Source organism: Homalodisca vitripennis, chromosome X (assembly GCF_021130785.1).
Source record: "Homalodisca vitripennis isolate AUS2020 chromosome X, UT_GWSS_2.1, whole genome shotgun sequence".
NCBI lineage: Eukaryota > Metazoa > Arthropoda > Insecta > Hemiptera > Cicadellidae > Homalodisca > Homalodisca vitripennis.
The window spans coordinates 101,041,954-101,054,308 of record NC_060215.1 but is presented as its reverse complement, the minus strand read 5'-3'; the positions used below and the strand labels follow the sequence as shown (position 1 = coordinate 101,054,308).

At 33.2% G+C, this 12,355-nt stretch overlaps 1 protein-coding gene across 9 annotated transcripts in view; it reads left to right on the top strand.

The window, feature by feature from the left end:
• Positions 1-12,355, top strand: part of LOC124369750 (glutamate-gated chloride channel) — a 645,135-nt gene that overhangs the window by 340,253 nt on the left and 292,527 nt on the right. For all 9 annotated transcript variants that reach the window (XM_046827827.1, XM_046827822.1, XM_046827823.1 and 6 more), the window contains exon 4: positions 6,170-6,237. The gene's annotated coding sequence lies outside the window, so the exon portion shown is untranslated. The remainder of the gene's footprint in view (positions 1-6,169; positions 6,238-12,355) is intronic.

The window sequence follows — 12,355 nt, the reverse complement described above, 5'->3', positions numbered from 1 at the left end:
TACGACATCAACTATTAACACATTTGTTTTTTTAACTAAGGAATTGTGTTTACCGATTTTAGGTAGGGTCACTACTTTACAGGCATTTAAGTCTGTACAATTTTACTGAGGCGAGTTCTGTGCACGATGAAAACTGCAACTATCTCAGCCGACAGTGTAGTTAGAAGCCAATTCAGGGATGGAGGATTACGGGAACGGTTAGTTAGGCAGAAGCCCTTCAAGTGTTGTCGCCTGGGGCAACAAGATTGCTACAAGCCACGCGAATTTCCAAACCACTAGCGTTACTAGTAATCCTATTGGAGGACCCCAAGGCTTATAGTGTAAAAAGTGCTGCCATATGCACCTTATTGTTTGAATGTAACTTCCCCTTCCATATGTAATATTTAGAAAGTATTGTAATAAACTAAAATTCTTTATTTTTATTTTGTATTCTTCCAAATAAAATTTATATTTCGTGTAAATGCATCGAATTTGGAGTTTTGTATGTGTGTTCTTGTGCTTGGGAATGCATTTTAACATCCTTTGTAAAACAATATATAATGTTTAATGAGGGTGTAGCTTGTAAATATCTGGATCGGTTTTCCCCATGTTAACCCCAACCACATGTTTAGCCCAATAATATCTATGCCTTAAAAAGTGAACTAGGTACATTTTCTGTAATTAATCAAAATTGGAGTTGAAATCATAGAAATATCACTGTGGCATTGATTCTAATACAACATACCACAACAAATGGATTCATGAAGTTATATAAACGTTGAGGCAAAATATTAAATGTATCACTTTTGGTTCATTTAGGACAAGAAGCTGAGGAAACCTGTCAATACACTTAGTCCTAAATGGACATTTACGCTTGCTTCTGGAGTGATATGGCGTGGGTATGGTTAGTGGTAAGGGTTTGTCGAGGTAGGACGTGAATAGGTTTTTGTCGAGATTCCATGAGAAGGGTTGGTGGAGTCATGTTTATCTCAGTTTTTAGAAGAATAGGAGGCTAGTTCCAGTCTTATGAAAGCGGGTAGGGGAAGGTATTTTCTCATCTTTAGGCTATCGAAAGCCGTTCAACCTTAGGCAGCCCCAACCACCCCGACAGTCATCCTCCATAGTAAACTAGACCACTATTCTACCCCAAAATATTGATAATTGCTGTTAGTGAGTCTCTTGGATATCAAAAATAGTTGCCCAAATGAAAGTGATTCTTTTGTTTTTTATGTACCCTGTGTAGGTTCAAATCGTGTTACTAAGGCGATGTTTCTGAAACTGCTACTTGTTCTCCAGTGTGTAACGGAAATCTCACCGAGTTACTCTCTTTCGTAAGGCATGCATTGATACTAAGTTTAGTAAGGATTCATTCTAGATGACATGTAATACTACATCCAATGCTTCTATTTTCCATGGATTTTCAACAGGAAGTCACATAAATTGCTTCTACGATTTCCCGTAAACACCATTTTGCAGGTGTCTCAGAGAACTGTTTATATGTGAGTAAAAGTTTTAGTGCTTAACGCAAAGTAATACTAAAATACCACAATAAGAAAAACAAGACTGTTTAAAACTTAGGAGATATAATTAATAATTTATAACATTGGGTAAATTTTGATGTAAGCACGACCTGTGTGCAGATTCTTTCTGAAACTCTGTACACATGTAGGCCAAAAATTAGTTTACTTTCACCAGGAATCTAATTCTAACTAGGCTGCAATCATAAAAAAGACAAACATTCTAAATCTAATGGAGATACTTGAAGACACAATTTGTAACAATTGTGTCTTATTTCAGTCATATTTTGTCTTTCTTAATTAATAATTTTATTTTAGAAAATCATAGCAATATTTGCTGAGCAATAAAAAACAGCAGTTGCCAACTCAGAGAGTGTGAGAAGGTAGCTTAGTCTGGAAAGAGAATGGAAAGTTTGGAAGAGAAAGTTTCAGGGAAATAATGATCATTTATTTAAACGATTAGAAGGTCTGTATTCAAAATGAGACGGAAGTGGAAAACACTTCTTTTGACTGATTCCAACATTTTAAAAATACATTTTCTTGCACAAATTTTCCTTCACTGTTTAAACATAATTGTTACTTAACCCAATGTATTAAACATAAGCCACTCATTACTTAACTGAATCTGCATGAAACTTACCATTACACAGTTATAAACATGGAATTGTGAATATATTGCTTTTAATTATTGTAGACACAACGTATGATAAAAAAATAGCATGTGTACAGTACCTCCACACAAAGGTGTCTATATATCTACTTTGACTGGTTAAGACATCTTATATGTAGTGCTACCAAGAGAAGAGCGAGATGAATACAGATTTTCTGACAAAGGTAGTTTACCCCCTACAGAGACTGGCAACAGGGGTGGTAAAAAAATTTTAACGTTTGAAAACATTTTGAGATTTTTTCGTGAATATTTCTAAGTTTGTCCTATTTTTGGTATAAGTTATTTTGTTTGAAAAACTGTTTTTTTCATACGTACCAGAGTTTACTGATGAGTAAAATTAACCTTAATACAATATGTGTATTATACTTATTTACAAACTTACATTTAGATAGCAATATTTTATTCCAAAAATATGAAAAATATTACCAATTAACAGTCGTGACATTATAAAGCACTGAAAGATATGCTTTAAAAAAAATTCTTCACACATGCTGTGAAAAAGTAAATAACTCAAACGTATGTTTTTTATTGGAAAGCGAAGTTATTAGTTAAACTCTAAGTTTCTGTATTGGCACTATACGTTAACGTTTATTAAATTAAAAATTTATGTTCAATGAGTTCAATATTTGATGTAATTAACATTTCTTAGTTCTTGCGTTTCCTGAATTCTCTGTTTCTTTCCTTTTTCTATTTTAGATTTTTTTTAAGATCAATTTATTTAAATGAATAATAGTAATTATAATTATAATAATTAGTAATTTCTACTGTAACTCAAATAAAGTTTTAAAAACCTATTACTCTACGATGGAAAGTATTTTTTGATAACCCTTGACTTTTAAAATTTTTGGATCATAATCATAAATTTATTAGTATAATATGTTTTGGAAATATCTAAAAATTCTTTGTCTCGAATATATATTATCTGCTCATAAAATACGCATTATTTCAAATGGCTAAAGGTGTTTATATGTTTTAAACTTGTTTGGTTTCTTTTAATATGTTCAGAAAACATATTGTACCATATAACGACAAATGAATATGTTATTTAATTTCCATTGCTTTATTTTAAAGTTAATATCTTTTCGGTGACAAACATTGTTGAATAATATTAGTTGTGTGTTCTTTTAACTCGTCAAGTATGTTCATCATGACTTAGCTGTCTTAAATTGAAATCCTACTTCAACTGTAAAGCAGATTTAGATTGAATCTTATGGATTAAACTGAGTACTATCAAGAGATATTTCGCCAGGGTTAAAATAAACTGCACCGCAAACCGGTGAAGAGTTTAATGTAAAAGAGAAGTCACCGAGCCAAAGGAGCTTGCTCTTGTGGGATACATTAATTAGAGAGAGGTTTTAGGACATTTTCAAAGAGACTTTATTCTAAAGATCTTAACCGCCTTTGGAACGACTGAAGGGATTCAGGCTCGTGATCTCTTCCTCTTTCTCGCCTTTTATGATATGAAAGAATAACAGCTTCTTTCTTAAAGCTCTTCATATTCCCAACTGCCTAATGGTTAGGAAACCGTGCTAGGCTTCACGCACCGATCGTAATAAAATATTGATAACATCAAAATTTTGAAATATTACAACGAAGGGAGAATTTCTGTTGTTTGAAGTCTCAATAACCAAATCCTTTTATTTTATACTAAAATGTATGAGAACTATTATTACTGATTGTACGTTTATTGGACGTTTTATTTTGTTCTATATTACCAGACATCAAATTCTAGAACTATTTCAGCTCAAATATATATCTAGTACGAAATTTCTTTCTCTGGTTTGCTTTTATTGTTCACACAAAAACATATTTAGAGGTGAAAACTAAATTGTTTTTACAAATTGCGTGACAAATCTTGTAACAGAAAAGTTCAGTTTTATACTAATATAAACTAATAAACACTCAAATTAAATGAACGATTATGGTCTGAATTGTATGTATTTTGCTAGCTGTGAGCTTTGGCGTCATACACATTTCACTAAAGTATAACGGAGCACCATATCCAAATGGATATAGCATGTTTTAAATCGAAAATACGTAACATCTCGAGTTTGTTTCATGAAATGAAGCATTCTTATATCTGGAACCCCATCAGAATAGTTAATACATAACTTTAACCATTATAACTTCAACCGAAGTAATGTGATGAAATAAACCCGATCTGTAACAGTAAGTTGGTCTTCAGGGGGTTATCTATCATTATGGATTTTATACGCAACACCTGATGACGAGTGCCTTAGAAAGAATAACTTGCCTGTTACCGAAAAGTCCCTTTGTGCAGGATCTACTACAAGTACATTTTTATTTATCGACCTCGCAATGCCTCCTGAACCAAATGAGGTCTATGAATCTGTGTATATGTGGGCTGTTGAATAGGTTGAATTGCTTTTCTTAAAAGAAACCAGTCGTAGTACAGTACGAGTACAATATGCTACCATTCTTTATCTGAGTAGGAGTTTCTGGAATCGAATCAAGAATCAGGTTATTTGTCTATACTATAATATTCCAAATTTAGCATGAATCTATACGTAAGAGAAAATATTTTACTTTGACATTGATAAAAATAAAGCTATGTAACAATAATATAATATCTAAAACTGACAGCTATAAAATTTAAAGTGTTGTAACAGTAATAAAATAAAAATAATAATAGAGAGTGATGATACAAATTTAAATAAAACTATAGAAACAATATAACACTAGAGAAACTACATCCGACTCAAATTTGCACGAGTCGCCATTTACGATAAGAACAGGTGCCGAAAACTGTTCAATCAACTCAGGGACCCTCCATAAACTCATCAACTGAGTAGAATGTCTTCAACCCTGAAAGCGTTTCAGACGAGCTTTAAACTGGCTGGCTTTAGTGGATTATTTTATACCCTGAGGGAGTCGGTTTATAAGTCTGACACTATACTGCGATGGCAGCTATTCAATGGCTATCGTTCTGAGCTGTCGTGTTCTCTAGGTGTCCCTGCCTCTGGTCTCATGGTGATGGTTCCCGCGCCTTTACCATATCTGCTTATAAGTTTCAGTTTATAAAAAGTATTACGCTATACTATCATTCCACAAATTAGCTCGTAATAAGCCACTCTTCATATGCCAACTGACCAATATTTAGCAAGATTACGCAAAGCATAAATAACCGATGTAATCCAACTGCAGACTTGGTCAATCTGTAAATATCTTTGGTAATATATTTATTAGTATCTAATCCTTATTTTGTGTGCCCCCTACGTAGGCTATCTAATTAAATCAACAGGAATTTTACAGATTTAAAACATGTTGGATCTTTAACGACGCTGGCAAGGTTTCATGGTCCGTAAACATGTTATACAGCAATATTAATGTGTAATTTGTACATAATAGGATACCAGGACTTGGTGATATAGGGCAGTAGGTAGAATTGAGGGTTGTATCGCGATATAGAACTTCATGTGAAATGTTAAAGACAGAAAATTCCGTTATGAAAATCTTAAACTGTTTGTTTTTGAGTGTGTTGTAAATTAAAATAACTTATAATATAATAATTGTTGTAATAAATATAATCATTATAATTTTAGCATCAGAGTTACCAAAATTAGATAAATTTATTCAATTTAAATACTGTACAATATCATTCATGGTAATATATAAGCTTCAAATTAATATAGATAATCATATGAAACTATAATTTCGTAAACTTTATCTACTGAGGAAACTAAAAGTGTACGCTTTGGCAGAATTAAATTCTTTTTTTAATTAAAATTAATTTATTTAAAGATTATATACAAACATTTTTTTTATTAGGAGTTTATAACTTAATTCGTTTATTTTTTAGCTTCATACAATTTATTTAGTTCATACGAATAGCCATAAAAAGTTAATTACTTTTTAATATGCTTTTTAATTTTTATGTAAAAAGAGCTTTGCAACTTTATCGTTAACTACGCATATCAATGTAATGCAACCTAAATTATTTTACATTGTTAGAGAGTAACTTGGAATGTTCTCCCTGTTTCAGCCGATGGATCTGCATGTAGCTTGACGCCACTCTAAGAGGGTCGTGCGTCGCTTGATTGCTCTGGAAAGGTAAGTTTTAAAACAGTGAAATTCTTTAAGGCATTCTAGCAGTATAATGTTTAATGTATAATGATATGTTTATTTCATAAATTTCATCCCACGTCATCTTATTATAGTTCAAAATCTAAAATGCTCATATCGTATTGTACACATTTGTGCATGATCTCGTATTCATTAATCCTCAGATTAAGGTTGGTATTTCCACTGTCACCAAGCAATGCACAAGAGCCGTTACTAATCTAGCAACATCTATAAATATACAACCAGGTAGAATGATGAAGATAACATATTTAGTTGAAAGTCCACTTCTAATAGCACAATCTCCTAACAAATCTTGTTATAATAAATAATTTTACTAGATATTGTGTATTAAAAACTCATTTTTATTGTATGCAGAATGTCAGATTATAGTGGAATAAATTTATTATATCTAATTTGGCGAGAGTACTGATGGCTGAGCGGTCTAAGACATCGGAATTTTTATCTGAGTTTGGAGATAGCTTAGATTTTAATTCAGTTGTGACCTTATAATTTTTTATCAGTACCATAGACCTTGTACTTTATCGATTCTGTTTGATAAGATTCTCAGGCCAGTGGCCCTTAACAGTGGGCAGAATAAGGCTTAAAAGCGGATGAGCCTCTAAAAAGTAATTGTTATCTCTACATAAAATCACAGAACATAAGATCTTATGTACCGTTATACCGCTTTATATTAGTTATCGTATTGTGAGCCGAAAATGTTTGTGGTCTCACTACTTTGTGGTATCAGTCGTATAAATTATGTAGCACTGCTCAGTCTCAGTCCTGCCCACGAACAAAAGTTTTAAAACAACATGTTGCTGGCAAAATGTAGATCTTTCATAAACCAAGATAAAAATAGGACTTTACAATTTTTAAAGAAACGTTAATTTGAATCCATCATCATTTGGTGAATAGCTGCCATAATGCAATTTAGATGTGTAGTACTATTGCGTAATCTTATTTAACATATATTTCTTATAATATCTTACAAAATTAATTAGGTAATTAATTCTATAAAAACTAATTATTATTTAAATCACCTTAATGCATCTTAAAACTAGTCACTGTTTTCGCTTTCAGTTTTTTATGTTTTAAAATAGCGGCCATAATTTGATTTGCACACATTGAATTACTAAAAAAAGTGTTTCTTTAGATAAACGACAAATGAATACTTTGATACTCATGATTTAATAATTACTACCGCCATTCCGGAGTTCCGCAGACATTGGATAACATCGCGGTCAGGATTAACTTGCGTAGTAGCACAAGCTAACCACAATCTTTGGTGCTTAGACCTATTTTGTGAAATGTTGTGAAAAATCTGATATATCAACAGCGTTTTTATCCCACTAATATTATAAATGCAAAAGTTTGAATGTTTGGATATTTGGATGTTTTTATGTTTAGATATTTGGAGGTTTGTCCTCGAATCACGCTGAAACTGCTATACGGATTGTGCTGAAATTTGGAACAGGTATAGCTTTTGGTCTGAATTAACACTTAGAGTGCTTTTTACCACACATTCATTTCACCAAATAAAGTCGAATTCAAATTTAAAAATTAGTTTGCTTACATTCGAATGTTATGATAAGAAAGAAACGTAATAACGTTTCATAATTAAAATTAAACTGGCACTAAACAGCTGTTGACAGCTATAATTCGACAAACTCTCGGAAACATCTGTTTACATTTAAATTTTATCAATAATAAGAAAACAGTGCTTGATCGGTAGTGTAATGCAGATAGTAAATAAAACATAATTATATAAATTTTACTCCAGATTGCGCCAGTGACGAATTAAAACCATCTAATGCATTAAATAATGATATAAAACTAACCTTAATGAACAAAGTTATGAATGTTTTCACATAAGTTTCTTTAAACTGGTGGGCTTCCTTGACATTATGATATTACATCTTAATAATGGCTTACGGAAAAACAGAGAAATGAATACTAACATACCTTAACGATTCATTCTTTCCCTGGCTGCAGTCCAAAAAACAAGTGTAACGCAAAACTTTAATAACGATTATTTTAGAATGTTGCATAACCTTAATAAGGATTTCCCCCTTATACCGAAAGTACATAAGAAGTAGGTAGGACTTCCCCCTAGGTCGTAATAGGCTTTTCAGTCCTAGCAAACTCAACTATGCCAACACGATTTTGATCAAACTAGATTTCCGAGAACTATATAATCGAACGTATAGTATTTTAATCGAGGCAACATGGCAAGCTAACCTGTGACATAGTAGGTAAGTGAATTTAAACGGTCTTAAGTAGGCAATTTTTAACCGAAGTAGGCATCTCGGTCCTATGTAAGTATATATATATATATATATATATATATATATTTTCTTCATCAGAACAACAAGGCAAACTCTACTATGGTACTGGAAATGTCTTAGACCTGAAATATATGACAAGGACTGGAAATATACGCTATTTGACCAAAGTAATTTCCGAGACCTGTGTGTTCCGAGATTTGTGTTTTCTTGTTCGTGACTACAAGGCAGATTCAGCTGTGACGTTACGTATATAATTAATTTGAACCAGAAATGCTCCTACACGTACCAAACATGATATAATAATTAAGAACAAACTCTGATACTATTTACCATGAACTTAATAATATCTAGCTGATGTATGCCTACTTACGTTTTAAAATGTTTGTAGGACTCCCATCATATTACACCATAATTGCTTTTTCTAAGGACTTCGGTTCTAAAAATTGCGTGCGAAGCCGCGGGTAACAGCTAGTATACTCGTATTATACAGTTTATTGAGTGAAAAGTCCTAATGGACTGCTACCAATCGCAAGTTTAAGAATTCGGTGTTCTATCAGCTGGAAGAGAAATCCACAGCAAACTTCCCAGACATTAAGACGGAAGTTTGTGAAATATTACCTGCTTAGTTATTTATGTAAATATTCGAAAGGTTTTCTCAAATGAAGATAACAAATCATTGATTTTTTTAAGCTTTTAAAGGTTATGAGAAACTATGAAGATGCAGTTTTGTGTGAGCAAAAGATCGTGTATCTTAGGTGTCCATTTGTAACGTGTACAATAACATAATATTGGCTTATATATCGTATTTTAATAAATGTATAATCATGTATAACAATTATATATAACATTTGTACCAACAAATACCATTCCGCTCAGTCACGTATTACAAATATGTTAATTATCGCATGGAACGGTATGTTTGATCTTAATGGGATAGCTCAATTCTAATATTTTCCAAGAAGTATTGATTTAAAAAAAAAATAGTTATTTGTAATATAAAGATTCAGGATAAGTCATACTGAGCTAGTTAACTTTCGATTCAGCATTAGGTCAGTGGTCGGTGAAATATTGGCTTGCCGTCTTCAGGAGAGTCGGACATAACTGACTCTCTTCAACGTTTCATTGACGATGGCTACGCTGAAATGACACAATCTGAAGTGATATTTTGTTATCACAATTGAAACTGCATCAGCCTTTCGTTAATCCGTTGCATTTTGTAAAGCCAGTTCGTTTTAAAATCCACATTTCCATTATAACGTTTGTGCGGGTTCATGAATTTTCTGAACACGTGCAGTGTCTCTAAAAGCAGAATTTGAGAGTTTTTTTTAAGTTTAAGTTCATCGAATATAAGACAACTAAAGTTTTGTCATAGTATAAGACAGAAGAATTAGATTTCATAAATTTTGTTTTGCTTCATTGTGGATGATGATTGCAAGATGTGTCGCGGAATGTTGGTCTCAGTATTTCTTATTTGCATTTCACGAAAGATTTCCTCTTATTTGCTGAGTTAAATTAGGACTTCAGCCAACTAAGAATTGTCATCGCAGGAGCGTTTCTCGTGTATGAAAAAATCTCTTATTCCTGCTGCAACGTAAATAAAATCAGAATAGTTACAGCTCTCATAAGAGGGGTGTGTTTTTATTTCTTAGTGTCTGCTACTTTGGAATAGGGTTGAATTGACATGGATGTTAAATGTGATGCATAATGTCCGGACGTAAGGATGGCCGGATCCTTATAAGTTCGATGATGCTAGAATCAATTGTCTACCAAAAAGCATAGGTATGATAAATTGAAGTATATTTGAGTACCCAGTGTTGTGGCGGTTTTTATTTATCAGATGCTGTCACTCTTATGATATAAATTCGCCATTGAACTAAAGTTAAAACCTCTCATAGAAGAAACTTTAACTTCTGGCTGGTGTATACCTTCCAGTTTAATCTACACGTGGGAATCGATGTGTTACTTATGTTTGTCCAACCCAGTGGATCTCCAAGAATAGCACATTACGAACCACAAATGTCAAGTTATGAGAGTAAAGGTCGAATTGATAGGAGGATGATCTATACTACTGCGGAGGATGGTCGTTGGAGGAATGGAGCTCCATTAGTGAAAAAGGATGTTGCTAGCCTAGACATGAGGGAGTACTGTCTTCTGTTCGCTTTGACTGGAGATGCTGAAATATAGCTGCCCTGCCCTAGATGAAACGTTTATCATATAGTATACCCACTGTCTCTCCTTATGGGATCTCTACAGAAGGCGATCCGTACCCACAAACGTACGCATCCAGAATACCTTATTACTACAGAAACAGCCCAAAGGTCTCTTAGGACTAAATGCAGTGAGAGGTTTCTCATCTTCTTGTCCTAAGTGAACATAGAAGGGTGACGGAGTTGCTATGGTGATCATATCCAACATTTCAATGCTATGAGGGATATTGTGGCTGATTAAAGCTCTAGAAACTATCCGTAACTTAAGGTTTAGGTCACACTACTAACATGCGGTGATTAAATTAATTGGGTACCCACTACTTCAATAGGGTAATTAAAAATTGTAGTTAGATAAAATTATTATTTCAAATTGCACTGTATGGAAAATGGAGCACTAAATGATTCCGTCTGTAAAACTTGACACGTTTGAGGTTATTTGACATGTGTGAGTTAGATTTGTATTTTATAGAACGAAACTAGGACATATTTTCTGGCTGGAGATCCATATCGGTGACTGTCAGAAATTAAGATTGACGCGATATAAAATGAGGAGTAAGATAAAAATATTAAATCAAGTTTTATTCAGTGGCACAAAAGTGGGACATGTTGCTTCCGGCTGTAGAATGACGCTGGTGTCAAGTGGCCACTACAAGTTTGAGGGCCCCACTTGCCTCTAACCAATCTTGCCCTCATCTCCATATTGTTTGTGTCTCGGCCGCTGATCTGATATCTTCCAGTCACTTCGCTTTTGATGTTGTCACATAACCTCTGTAAGCATTAGAATTGTGATGTGGTAAGAATATTGGAGCGAGCATCATGCAAGTAATGTATTTTACATGCATTATCGACTATTTTCCTCTAAGGCCTTTTCTCTAAACATTGAACATGACTAACTAATTCATCAAATATATCTCTCACTTCCCGAGCACCCGCATCCGTTTTGAATATAATATAAAACACCTCGAACACTTTATATAATGTTTGTTACATCATCGCACAGAATAGTTGTTTAAATGTGAAGTAGGATGTTGTAAGTCCAAATTAGTTACATGTAAAGGGCGATGACCGTGTTTATTTGATTGTTAAATGTGAGTGTAAATTCTTGCTATAAAGTGGCTATGTATAAAGCTCACCCATTAAGCCGGGCTCAGTTTCAAAATGCAACAGTGACGCCGAACAAATAATGGTATCAAGCGGAATTTGGAATTATCTTGAAGTTCTCGGTGAGTACGATTCAATACATCACTGTCGGCTACTTAGTGTATTCTGGATTATAGTAATAAAAGGCAGCCACAAGGCTTTTGTGTGTGTATGTGTGTGTGTGTGTGTGTATCAACATTACCACAAACATAGCCAGCGTTGGGCGGGTTCAGGTAGTCCTCATCCACTCACATTTGTTGACGTTTGACGTCATTATTAATTTATTTTTTATTTTCTACTTTTACCTTTATTCATACACGTTGCTCTAGAGATACCCATAAACCCGCAAAATGGCTTTATATAATTTTTTATTAGTTTATTTGCACCTATGATTCCAGATTTAAAAATATCTTATAATGCTTAACAGTGTTTATAGGCAGGAGAATACTTTTTTTAATTACATTAAAAATTGTT